This window comes from Microtus ochrogaster, unplaced genomic scaffold (genome assembly GCF_000317375.1).
Source record: "Microtus ochrogaster isolate Prairie Vole_2 unplaced genomic scaffold, MicOch1.0 UNK55, whole genome shotgun sequence".
Taxonomy (NCBI): domain Eukaryota; kingdom Metazoa; phylum Chordata; class Mammalia; order Rodentia; family Cricetidae; genus Microtus; species Microtus ochrogaster.
Window position 1 is genome coordinate 1,190,069 of NW_004949153.1, and position 14,661 is coordinate 1,204,729.

General features: G+C 36.6%; 1 pseudogene; it reads left to right on the plus strand.

The window, feature by feature from the left end:
- The first annotated feature begins 10,195 nt into the window (after window positions 1-10,195).
- LOC101994070 lies at window positions 10,196-11,525 on the plus strand (annotated as a pseudogene).
- Window positions 11,526-14,661: the final 3,136 nt, after the last annotated feature.

Here is a 14,661-nt window from a genome sequence, read left to right on the forward strand (position 1 = left end):
TAATCTTGAATAGGAAGTCAAATAAACTAATTCTGACTCAGTTGCTGTTTATTAATATATTTTATCACAGTAACTTAGAAGAAACTGCAATAGGCACTCACAACACTGCTAAGAGTGTACAACCTTTAGGATTAAATTCCAGCTATAAATTTCATTATTGTGCCCATAGCCTACAAAGCTAAGCAGGGGGAAAATAAAAAAAAACAAACAAAAAACATTCAGTCTTTTTCAAACATTCCTAAGTTTTAATCCTTCTAACATTAGTCAAAAATTTAACTATATATTCTTTCCCAACAAGCAGGACAAATATATTTTTGAGTTTATGATGAAATAATGGTGAATAAATCCAAGATGCAGAGGTACAGCAAGTGAATAGAAAACATTCTCATTCCAAGGGAATAAAAAACAATGAATAGAGAGACATGACTAAATCCAACTCATAAACACTAAATAAAGAGAATTAAAATGTGTGCAAATGAGTATGAGTAGCCTACAGAATCCAATAAGAGACAAATAATCTCTGAGGAATAAGACCAGTATTGGTAGGCTGTCTGGATAGCTACCATGAGACACGTCCTGGGAACTATATGATAGATACCATTGTTCTTTTACATATTCTTGTAACACAGCTAACAGATTAAACTGCAAGGAAACACAAATTCTATGAAATAGAAATTATTTACCTCTGTCAGGAAGCTCACTGAAGACCATCCTGTAGACAAGGGTTTGATTTAATATAACAACAGCTACTTTTTTGATTCATTCAAGAACAGAGAGAGATTAATGTAGTTGATATCACTTAAGACACCTACAAATTTAATGAGTAGCAATACCAGCTAAGTGACTAACAGCTAGGGATAGGTAATGTCAGTATCTAACAAAGCTGGAGCCATAGATAGATATACAGAGGAGGCCTTCAGTGACTTCTAATGGGTACATAGTGTTAAACAAAGTGCATCATCTCTCTGGTCTGGCCAGGGACATGTATAGAGTGTGGGAGGTGTTCATCACCTTCACCTGAAGTAACCAGCCTGAACACATTTACCTCAGGTTTTGTCTAATTTCTTACATAGCCACATATCTATAACAAGAAAGGAATTTCAATAGTTTACTCTTTTTGAATGTTCTCTAGTGCAGAGGAGGTTGTCATGATTTTCCCAAATTTTTCAGTTTAGTTTAATTCTCCACATTAGTAATTGTTTCTTCTGCCTTGCTTATTACGTAAAGTTTATCCTCATTTAATCTTAATTAGAGTGGATCAATGAATTTGGAAGTCACTATACCAGGTTAGTCTTTACTGACTATAAGTGTCAAGTGCCCCATGTTCTTGAGACAAGCAAATTAGTCTGAGAAAGGTTCTACCACAGTACATACAAAATTCCTATGCCATTAGTTCAAAGTAAATACTGCACCCTGAGGTTGCCTATAAAACAATTTCTTTATACCATAAAGTTTTAAGAAGAAATATATTTAATTGAAGAAGTGATGAATACTTTTTATCCCATCATTAAATTTCAGATTTTCTAATGTGAATAAACAGCCTGAGGTAAATGAGCTTGTCTCCACAGAAGGGTTCCACTGAGGAACAATTGACATATAATTTGCCTATCATAAAGATCTGGGTTTTTTTCTCTTTAATCCACAGTAGTATTCTTCAACACAGGATGTTTAGAACATTAATTGCTCGAAATTATGCAATCCAACAGAATTGTTATTAGTCATACTTTAAAGTTAAAAATAGTGCAGCTCCTTAAGAAAAGGGGTTTTGTCTGTTTTGTTGGTTGGTTTTTTAAATTGATTTGTCTCGTTATTTATTCATTTGTTCCTTTTGTAGTAAGACACATTGGCTTCCCTTCAAAATTTGTTTACAGTATAACAATTAAATAAATAATGAGAAGGGGGCAACTTAATTAAGACAATAACTTCAAGTAACTTAAAGTAATGACCGGCTATTATTCTGTGTACTTCATCTTAGAGTGGTACTAATAAAACTATTAAAATAATACATATACCAGGTAGAGATGGCACATGGTTTTATTCTCAGAAATCAGAAGTCAGAGTCAGGTGGATCTCTGAGACAGAGGTCAGCCTTATCTAAAGGACAAGTTTCAGGATAGTCAAGTAAACACAGAGAAACTATGTTTCAGAAAAAAAAGGAGAATATCCATATATTTGTCTGTGTGTATATATACAAAATTAAATTCTAAAAAATGCTAACTGGCTAGGAAAGCTGCCTAATATTCTCCACAGTCCCATGAGGATCTACAGGTAGATGTACATGGTTGTACAGGGAGAAAGGAGCTATTTTTTTCAGTTGTGGTATCCACTAGCAAATAGTCCATCCTCCTTTAAGGTTAAAAAATAATATAGACATGACAATAGAAGAAAGGGATTGGTAGGAATGTGAGGAGTATGAGAGAGCAATTGAAGTTAGTATAATAAAAGTACCTTATATTCATACATGAATATATCATAATGAGACTTATTTTATACATAATGTATGGTAGTGATAAATATAAGGAATTAAAAGAGGAATATTTATGGATGGGGCATATATATGTATATATATATATATATATATATTCAAATACTTTTAAGTTATATTTTTCTTCAAATTCAAAAAGTTATGTAAATAAAAGAAACTTACAACTGCTTAGCATTAATAAAGTTATATTGATTAAAAAAGTAAAATTCAAGGAAAATGTCATTTTATAGTAATTAATATAAGGTACTAATATGAATAACAAAATATAATATTTGCTATTTATATGTGTACACACACATATGTGCATATGTGTGTGTGTGTGTGTATGTTTGTGTGATATTTTCCCAGTCACAGCAAAGTACCTCTGATAAGAAATGGAAAAGTTATGTAGGCAAATCTTAAGTTAGAGGCTGCTTCTTTGTTTCCCAGCAGCCCAGATTCCCTACATAACCTCACAGAACTTCTATTCATTAATCACTGTTTGGACTATTACCTCTAGCTTCTTATTTTTAATTTAACCCATGAAATCTGTGTAAGCCACATGGCTGTGGCTTACCAGGTAAAGTTCTGGCATCTGGTCTGTCTCTGGCAGGGCTCCGTGGCTTCTCTCTCACTCCTCCTCCTTTCTCCCATCATTCAGTTTAGTTTTCCAGTCTAACTCGGGTTTTCCCTGCTCTGCTATAGGCTCAAAGCAGCTCTTTATTAACCAATAGTATTCACAGCATACAGAGGAAAATCCCACATCACCTCCTCTTTTCTGTTTAAATAAAAAGGAAGATTTTTAACTTTAACATAGTAAAATTTGATATAACAAGACAGGTATAAAACAAAAAATACAGGTCCAATATTTATATCTACTTTATCTTTTATCATAACTCAGGAAAACTTTAAATATAAATACTTCAACCCTATCAAAGGCTCCAGAAAAATATATTATCTAAGTAAATATGAAGTTCATTGTAAATAACTCTCGGAACTCTAGAATTGACAGAGACATCTTGCTGCCTAGATAATTACCCACAGTTCTTCTGTATTGTTGGAACATTCAGTCTTTAGCCTACAGGCCCATAGTATCTGGCAGACTTTTCCATGAAACATGGAATTTCAAAGACAGTACTGCCTATATTGGCAATTTCCCAGTAACTTTCTTTGGTGTCCCTCATATTTGTGTGTGTGTGTGTGTGTGTGTGTGTGTGTGTGTGTGCCCACGCGCACGCGCACGTGCATTGGTTACTTAGCTCCTTCACAGCCAAAAATTCAAAGAAAACTTAATAATGTACATATTCCAGGCTCTCTGTGTGTTTTCCATCTTTATGTGGCTTTTCTTTACCCCTATTACTTTTACTACAAATTTTCTCTCTTTAAAGACTTAGCTTTTTAAACAATTTAATTCTTTTCCAACTTTCTATAGTCTTTTTCTTATCTCTCACAAGCCTATATACATTTTTGCAACACTGTGACACATTTAGAGGCTTTTTAAAAGAAAAAGTCTGAATCCATCTTTATTGTATATCTGTAATCTTTTTCTTACTAGAATGGCTTCTTAAAATGCTAATCAACAACTAAGGCTGCTTTGTCTTTTGGCTCTGTCCAGGCCAACATGGTGGGGTAGAGTTTTTTTTAGAATGAACCATGCTCACAGACATATTTTCAGACACACAACATGTCTATGTTACCATTAAGCAAGTTGTACCAGTCTGCTCACAAACCCCATTTAAATGCTCAGTCTCCTGAAAGAGCCAGAGTTTGTGCTGGCAACATGGCCCAGACAGCCACGACATTTTTCCTATTACTGATGAATCAGAAAACCTATCTTTAGGGAGCTGCAGCATGCCGCCAGGCCTCTCCCCACAAAAGTGTGGCCAAACTTTATTATTCTGTGTCTAAAATTCCTTTTCAAGCTTTTTCAAATTTTGTGTGGATGTAGTCAGTCCCACGTTAGTGCACCAATTTGTAGTTAGAGGCGACTTGTTCTTACCCAGCTGCCCAGACCCCGGAAAAAAAAAAACAGAAACCATATTAAATAAATCACTGTTTGGCCCTTTAACTATAACTTCTTATTGGCTAAGTCTTACCTCTTAATTTAACCCATTTCTATTAATCTGTGTATTGCCATGTGACTATGGTTTTACTGGGTAAATTTTTGGCATCTGGTCTGTCTTTGGCAGAGCTCCATGGCTTCTTTCTGACTCATCCTCCTTTATCCCAGCATTTAGTTTAGCTTTTCCCACATAGCTCTGTTTACCCTGCTCTACTTTAGGCTCAAAACAGTTCTTTATTAACCAATGGTATTCACAGCATACATAGGGAGTCCCACATCATCACATGTAAATGTGTTTGTGTAATGTTTGCATGGTCACATCAAATTACCTCTTATAAGAAATGGGAAAGATAAAGTAGGCAAATCAAAAGTATGAACCCAATTAGCCTGGGATCTGAAAATTAACAGAAGAGGATAAAAACACATCAATGTAACAATTCATCATAACCAAAAACAAAGGGAAACATTAAGGCACACTGCAAGTCACTTATTTGAAAAAGCAATCACTTTCAGAGAGATTAAGGTACTCTGTAGTCTGCGTTAAGTATGAAGACAGATGTTGGACAACCAAAAAGACATAAATTGCTAGTTTTTGAATGTCTTTCTTCTCTTGCAGTTTCTACCTAGAAGTATAACAAGATTACTAACATCATAAAATCCAAGTGTTCTTACTTGATTTTCTGCTGTTGGTATGAAATACTCTGGCCAGAAGTAATTTGGTGAAATAAAGTTTATTTTATCATTTATTTCAAGTCAAAATTTATTATTGAGGGATGTCAGTGCAAGAACTCAAGGAAAGAACTTGAAGTAGAAATCACTGAGAAATTCTGGTTACTAGGATGTTCAGTTCACAGGCACATGTTCAGTTCATAAGAATTTATGTAGCACAGCACAAATGCAATGGGATGTTACTTCTCATAATTAATAAGCTTCTTCTTCCAACATTAATTATCAATTAAGAAAACACTTCCCAGACATGCTCACAGAAAATTTGTTGGAGGCAATTCTTCAATGAATGTTATATATACTTACTTGAAAACAAAGAATGTTTTGCTCATTGTCAAGCACACTATTTCCCATTGTTCAGTGTAACAAGAGGTCCTGCTTGTTGGGGTTTCTGTCCTGCCCAGTTCCCACAGCAGGTAAGCCCCAAAGAAGTCACACAGAGAGGTCTATATTCATGATAAACTGATTGGCCCATTAGCTCAAGCTTCTTATAAGCTTATTAGTTAATATCACATATATTAACTTATCTTATCTATTATCTTATCCATTATTCTTATCTATGTTAGCCACAGGCCTCAGTACCTTTTTAAGTGGGGCAAGTCACATCCTACTTCTTTGGTGGTCTGGGCAGGATTGGGAGGAATGGGCTTCCTCCTTCCTAGAATTCTCCTGTTTTCATTGCCCCACCTCTACTTCCTGTCTGGTTGACCTACCTATACTTCCTGCTTGGCTAATCAGCATTTATTTGAAAAATAATTGAAAGAATATAGACAATTATCCTGCACCACTTCCCCCTTTTTGTTTTAACAAAGGAAAATATCCATAGTCCATTTTTTGGGAATGTGGGCATAGTATTCCAGGCTACTTCCGGCTAGTTGGGGGTGCTGATAATCTTATGGGGACCTAAAGAAAATTTAGAATTAGGATCAAGTCCTGACTGGAGTATCCTGTGAGCCTTGATCATCTCAAGCAGCAGTCTTGAATCTGCTCTAGATGTAAAACTCAGACATCTGGACCATCTGTTCCTACTGGAGATTTCTCAGTTGGTCTTCCTTGATCAAACATGATTTTCATTAATTCAGAACGAATCCATGGCCTCTCATTTCCTGTGGAAACAAAAGCAAAATCTCTTCTCCAAAGTAACATAGCTTTTGACTTCAATTTTGAATTCAAGGTATTTTAAAAATACCTATCTTGGATTAATTCAGCAGCATTTATAAGCAAATATCTTTTAGTAGGTGTTGTTCCTTCCTCAGCATTCAAAAAATTCAAAGAGAGCATAATAACATACTGTATCAAGATTCTCTGTGTGTTTTTCATCTTTATATGGCTTTATTTTAACTTTTATTTCTTTTATTTTTACTTTTAACTTTTGGCTTTTAGAGACAGGTTCTCTGTGTATCTTTGTCCTAGAACTCCCTCTATAGACCATGCTATCCTTGAATTCACAGATATTCGCCTGTCTCTGCCTCTCCATTGCTGGGATTAAAGGTTTGTGTTACCATACCTTGAACTCACAGAGATCTGTCTGTCTCTGCCTCCCAGGCTTTGGTATTGAAGATGTATGGTACCACACCTTGAAGTCACAGAGGTAAGTCTACCTCTGTCTCCCAAGTGTTGGGATTAAAAGTGTGTACAACCCCACCCAACTACTCCCTTTTTTAAAAGAACTTTAGCCATTTTCTGGTATATTTTCTTAACACAATGTAAACCATTTAGAGGTTTTCTTAATCCTTGAATCTCTCTTTACTGTATATCTCTCCTTTTCTGAATACATGAGTCTGCAATTTGCCAAGCAATACTTAGAGGATCAAAGCCATGACTCTGATAGCTGGTTCCAGCCCATTCCTTAGCTTTTTGTGATTCCAGACTCAGGGTGGAGGTACTGGCTGTAGCCATGTTTATTGCCACAAATCTATGGCATTTCAAGGTCCCTGCCAGCAAACTGCAACAGTGTGCTCACAAAACACACTCAAATGCTCTCTCTATAGCCAGACCTCCTGCCTCAAAGAGTCAGAGTTTGCACTGTCGGGGGGCCCAGAAAGCTGGAATTTTAAAACAGCATGGCTTTTTTCCTGCTACGGCTGAAAACTGAAAAGCATGTGGTAGCCTTTTCATCAACACTTTGTAAATGCTTCATGGCAGGACCTCTTAACAGAGCTGCAAGATTTTGCAGCTAAAGCTGAGTCAAGAAGCCTCTCTTAAATGAGAACGCTTGCATCTAGCAAGTAGAGCAGACCTGAGAAATTGCTGCTACAAGGAAGCCATGTTTTACTCTATTCTTTTCTGCCCAGAATTACTCCTCAAGCTCTGTGGATGCAGTTGTCCATGTGGGAACCATTCAGTAGTAGTAAGAAGTGTGTGGCCACTTTGTTTTGTCCCCCCCATTTTGCACAGCTGGTAAGCCCCAAAGAAATTCATACAGAGAGTCTACATTAGATATAATTTGATTGGCCCATTAGCTTAGGCTTTGTATTAGCTCTTATAACATATATCAACCCATTATTCTTTTCTATATTAGCCACATGGCTCACTACCTTTTTCAGCAGGGCAGGCCACAACTTTCTTCTTCGGTGGTGTGGGCAGGACTCAGAAGAATGGGCTTCCTCCTTCCTAGATTTCTCCTGTTCACATTGCCCCACTTCTGCTTCCTGTCTGGTTGACATACCAATACTTCCTGCCTGGCCAATCAGTGTTTATTTAAAACATCATGGACAGAATACAGACAGTTATCCTGCAGCAACTCAGGTTTCCCTTGAATTATCCATTTAGTGGATATTCTTTAAAAGACTTCTATGCATCATATGTTACCACAATAATATTAATAAAGTAACTATTTAAAGCAGTGCTTAGTCTCCTAGGATAATTGCAACATTATTCACCATGTCCTGAATACAGATATAACCAAATTTTCCACTCATGAACAAATGATGAATTTTTGAGATTATATGCATACACATTTAAATATATAATAGTGAAAATATGTTATATTTAAGAATAAGAAAATGAAGACTAAAGACATAAGTTAGACATTAAGATCTCTGGTGACTCACAACTGTAACTTCAGTCTCAGGGGATCTAATGAGCTCTCTGGCCTGTAAGTACACCAGATATGTAAGTTGTGCTCTGATTTACATATAGGTAAAACACATATACACATAAAATAATTTCACTAAAAAATGTAAAAGGAATATTATTATATAGAGAACCTAAAACAAATCCAAAACAAATCAAAAATTATATTTGCAATGAAAGGTGTGAAATAGAAGGAATTGGGGGTCTCCCGATAAATCACAACTGTAAAAGTTTTGTATAAGATGTATAAAAGATGTGTAGGATGAACCCATTTGGAGATCTAATGTTCAGCACAAGGATGAAGATTAATAGTTTTCTGAATTAGGGTTTTATTGCTGTGAAGAGATATCATGACAATGACAACTCTTATAAAGCAAAATATTAAATTTGGTCTGGCTTAGATTTCAGAGGTGTAGTCCATTATCATCATGCCAAGAAATATGGAAGAGAGCATGGCAGTACCCAGTCAGACATGGTTCTGGAGAGGTAGCTGAGAGTTCACATCTCGTACATCAAACAGAAGGAGGAGAGTGAGACACTGGGCCTAGCTTGAGCATTTGAGACCTCAAAACTTACCCCAGAGCCACACTTCCACAACTTGTTCAATAATGTCTCTACTCCTAATAGTACTACTCCCTATGAGCCTATGTAAAACATTTTCGTCCAACCACAGAATAGTGATTGCACTTTAATAAGAATTTCTGATAAGTCAGCATTTGGCTATTTTAAAAGAAATTGCATGATTATATATGCCACACATATAATAATTTTACTGTCTATAAAAATCATTAGGATCAGTGTGTATAAACTTCATGGTGTATCTCTTATATCTATATAATTCTTCAATGTAATAAAATATATTTTAAAGGGCGTAAACATATATTGGTGAATAAAGATATATTTTAGTTTAAAGATAGAAGTACTTTAAGAATTAAATATTATAAATTGAAAAATGATTACAATAGCTTATCCACAGATTAGAAGTGTTAGACATGGGGTTTTCAGACTTGTAAAGTATAAAACTAACATACCATTAAAAACAGTAAGAACACATTTTAAAAATCAGTGAAAATCAAGTTTCTTTCAAATTCTGAGAACAAGCAAACAAATCAACAATTTGCGAAATGTTTCTTCACAAAAGATGGTTGAATCTCTGAAAAAATGAGTACTCTGGCATTTATACCCACTGTAGCCTCAGCCTCTTTTTCTGCATATTTATTGTAGCTTTGAAAATGAGCAACCGTGTTTCTACAGTTTTAGTGAGAAATAGAGTTCCATCAGTCAACGTAAAGTGCAGAAGAAGCTTGGAAATCATAAACAAACATCATAGTAAAGAAATTGTCACTATTAGATATTTTGACAGCTCCTTGGAAAAAGTCTCTTCCACTGGGACCATAGTTATTTAACTTAACTCTGAATTCATTGTTTGAAGAATACTCTCTCCAGGACCTTTGACATTTGTCTCTCTATCTCTCATACACACATACACACATGCACACACACACACACACACACACACATTCATACAGGCACACTCACATGGAGGCACACACACATGTGCACACATACACACACACACACACACACACACACACACACACACACACACCAAAAAGCAAAGAAAATAGTCACCAAAACAAAGTTTTATTATTTAAAATCGTAGCTGCCTTAAATGGTGATACTCTTCAATAATGGTAAAAGCAAAATATTTAAATGCAAGAAAATGGTCACCCCCTTCCCCCTCAGCTCAATAGGCTGCGTTCTTTTGGAACGCAGGCAGATCGGGGTTCTGGTGACTCTATCAGCGTTCGGTCCTCAGTCCTTTCTCTCACCCACCGCCGTAGCCGGCAGACCCACCCCCTCCTCCTGTGCCAGGAACGTGCTGTCACTGGCACTATGCCCTACCCATACCCAGCACTAACCCCGGAGCAGAAGAAGGAGATGTCTGACATTGCTCACCGAATTGTGGCTCCGGGCAAGGGCATCCTGGCTGCAGATGAATCCACTGGAAGCATTGCTAAGTGGCTGCAGTCCATTGGCACTGAGAACACCGAAGAGAACAGGCGCTTCTACCGCCAGCTGCTGTTAACTGCTGATGACCGTGTGAACCCCTGCATTGGGCGGGGGAGGGGGGGGTGATCCTCTTCCACGAAACACTCTACCAGAAGGCGGATGATGGACGTCCCTTCCACCAAGTTATCAAGTCCAAGGGCGGTGTTGTGGGCATTAAGGTAGATAAAGGCGTGGTACCCCTGGCAGGAACCAATGGTGAGACCACCACCCAAGGGCTGGATGGGCTGTCAGAACGCTGTGCCCAGTATAAGAAGGATGGAGCTGACTTTGCCAAATGGCGCTGTGTGCTCAAGATTGGGGAGTATACTCCTTCAGCCCTTGCCATCATGGAAAATGCCAATGTTCTGGCCCGTTATGCCAGCATCTGCCAGCAGAATGGCATTGTACCCATTGTGGAGCCTGAAATCCTTCCTGATGGAGACATGACCTAAAGCGCTGCCAGTATGTAACCGAGAAGGTCCTGGCTGCTGTGTATAAGGCTCTGAGTGACCACCATGTCTATCTGGAAGGCACACTGCTGAAGCCCAACATGGTCACCCCAGGCCATGCTTGTACCCAGAAGTATTCCAATGAGGAGATTGCCATGGCAACTGTCACAGCCCTGCGTCGCACAGTGCCCCCTGCTGTCACTGGAGTCACTTTCCTGTCTGGAGGGCAGAGCGAGGAAGAGGCGTCCATCAACCTCAATGCCATCAACAAGTGCCCACTGCTGAACCCATGGGCCTTGACTTTCTCTTACGGCCGGGCCCTGCAGGCCTCTGCTCTGAAGGCCTGGGGCGGGAAGAAGGAGAACCTGAAGGCTGCCCAGGAGGAATACATCAAGCGAGCCCTGGCCAACAGCCTTGCTTGTCAAGGAAAGTACACCCCAAGTGGTCAGTCTGGAGCCACAGCCAGCAAATCTCTCTTCATCTCTAACCATGCCTACTAAGCAGAGGTGATCCAAGGCTGCCCCATCAACACTCCAGGCCCCCGCCTACCCACTTGCTTTTGAAGAGGGGGCCTTCAGGCTTTCCCATCCATCACTCTTGTTGCCCTTGTGACTGGTGTGGTGTTGTCTGCGAATGCTAATTCTGCCATCCCTTCCAGCCCACTGCCAATAAACAACTATTTAAGGGCGAAAAAAAATGCAAGATAATAAATAGATTATGAATAAAATTTTCATAAAAGATAATTAAAGATTTGAAGTGTGACTGTACTAGGCTGTAATTACATTCAGGAAACTTTTTTAAATGGCTCTTATTTCTTGACTTTAGATCACCTTAAGATTCAGTGCAACCATAAAGTGATTGATGGCAGAGCTTTAAACTATTAGAGTATTAAAGGCATACATTAAGATATAGACAGAAGACCTTGACAAAAAGTGAAGTAGACATCATTTCATGTCATCCCAGAAAATCCACTCAATCACAAGCATAACAAAATGGCAACTTTAGAGCAATTTTTCAAGAAATATATTCTTTGTGGGAATAAGCCAGGGATGTCACAATGTGACCAAGTGGCAAAAACTGCATGGAAATTACAGTATGATTTCTATGTTCACCATTTATGATTTCGAAGAATATTCAATTTTCAATGGAAAATATAAAAAGTGAAATAGCTAATCATAACTCAGGAGCAATCAAATAAAGGAGCTCATAAAAAATACCTCTTGAAATTCCATTAATATATAACTAGTCAAAGACGTTGTAGTGTTTAAATATGTTCATAGCATTAAAGGAAATCCTTGTCCAAAAACACAGACACAAATTCATAATAATCAACAGTATTAAACATGGAGAAATGTAGGTCAAAATCACAATGAGATACAACTTTAAAATCATGTGGATGTTACCTGACAGAATTTATAATCAGCTAACCGATGGGCATCTGGTCATGCCAATCATTCTAATAATAATTGAGGTGTGACGATTGAGCCAATATTGGTGGCATCCTTTCATTGGTGGGATAATCTGGAATGTAATGACAGAGAATGGGAGCTCAGCGCCAGTATATACTCTTCCTTCTCTCCTATTTGATTATTGGTGTGAGGTGATCAGCACACTCCTAATGCTTTGACACTTTGACTTCCCTACTATGATATGTGCTCTAGAGTAGTGAGCCAAAATAATTCATTTTTCCTTAAATTGTATTTGTCAACACATTTTATTAGATCAGAAACATAGAACCTAAAATATATGCCTACTAAGAGAATAACAAAAATCAGGCCAGGTGTGGAGGCTCTCTTATTATCTCAGCACATGCAAGAATGAGAAAGAGTATGACTGCATGGTTTAGGTAAGCCTAGAATACTTTATGAATTCAAGGTCACTCTTGCTCTGAACAGTGAGACTCTGTCCCAGATAACAGAAGAAATAATGTCAGTAAGGATATGGCAACATTGCAAACATCACACACTATTAATGAGAATTTGTTAAGAAAAACTTGAAGTAAGTTAAATTTAGCTGAGTTTATTTGCTCAAATTTATGAAACAGTAGAATTTCTTAGAGTTTTAGGAAGAAACAAGAATAAGGGATACTTCCAGTGCTGACAATGAAGTCACATATAGAAACCACTTGTCTGGCTATGGTTAAGCATTTACCTCATAAAGCGACAGACTGATTATTGAGCAACCTGTAAACCATTGAAAATGTAATACGATGGTTGAAATCAAGATACAGGTAACAGGAAAATGTTCTACATTGGCTATAATAGGAACTCAAAGACAAAGAGTCATGCAAATTTAGCTTAAGTAATAAATATACAACATGGAAGATATTTTGAAAATAATCTGACATTTTCTTTTAAACATGTTTAAGTTTCCATAAGTTTGAAAAACCCTATTTCTACGTATCTACCTAAAATTCCTGCTTCACTCCACACAATGATGTGTAAATCAGTATTTCTTGCAGCAATATTTTTAATAAAAAAGTTTACAAACCTCAGTTATTTATCACCTACCTGATATATATATATATATATATGTGTATATATATATATATATATAATGTGTATATATAATGGTACAGTCATCAAATATAATATTCAACGAAAAGTGGTGAAGTTATAGCAAAATGTAGTATAAATGACACCTGAAGGCAACATAGTGCATTGTGTCATTTTTTTCTTCACAGAAGAAAACAGTACATACAGGTGATCACTTGCCAATCTTGAAAGAAAAGGTAAATATGAAGTGACAGTGAATAGAATAAAGTTTTATTCTAGGATGATGGAAATTACTTACAATTTAAAAATGATGATTGCTGAATTTCTTATTTTTTTGATTATGGATTATTTTGATGATACTGAAAGTTCAGCATGGGTTGAATATACAGAAACTATGAATTTTATAGTAAGTGAATTGTCTTTTTAAAAACCTATTGAAGTGGTAAGATGGATTAAATGGTTTTTAAATACTTACTTAAATTTGGTAAATTCTCCTATTTTTGTGTGTATTGAACTTGACCCAGCCAGTGCCAGTTGCACAGTTGGCGAAAATAACTTGTGAGAAATTAAGCCCAGTGAAGCACAGTATGTTTCCAGAAATGATTTAGGACAAAACATTTTCACATTTTAATGCATTTAAACTGTGCAATAATTTCTGTAAACCGAATAAAAACACTGGGAAGATATCCCATTGGGTAATATGATTTGGTACTTCTGTTGAACACCTAATGTTGTCTCTCCAGCACTCACATAAAATCAGACTTGATTAAAATCTTTGGAAACTTCAGATCATAGATAAATATGTTAGGGATTTAACTGGTCAGTGAATAAGCCTGAATCATTTAGTTCTATGTTCAGAAAGAGAGACCCTGTCTCAAAAAACAAGGCAGAATGATGGAACAGGATGTCAAAATTGTACAGGGGCAAACCAAGCTACAAACAAACCAACAGTTTTAAGAACCAAATTAGGATCTTCTCAAACTATGGTTTGTTTCAGAATGTTTTATGTCCTGCTTCAATCACACCACCTTTCCAATTCTGAAGTAAGCAAAATAGGCAAGAATATCTGTACTAAATATACAACAACTACATGACTATTCCATTACTTTTAGTATATTGGATAGTGTATACAGTGTAATTGAAGTTGGCAAACAGCTAAAAGAAATTAAAATGCAAAATTACTGGGAATTTTCAGGAATAAATGGTTTGTTCTCATGTAGTTTCCTGTGTAGTCTAGGAAAAATTGATGTTCTATCAGCACTAATTACATGCTTTAAAGAACTTCTATCATTTTTATTTATTTATTTATTTATTTATTATTTTTATTGAGAAAAAAAA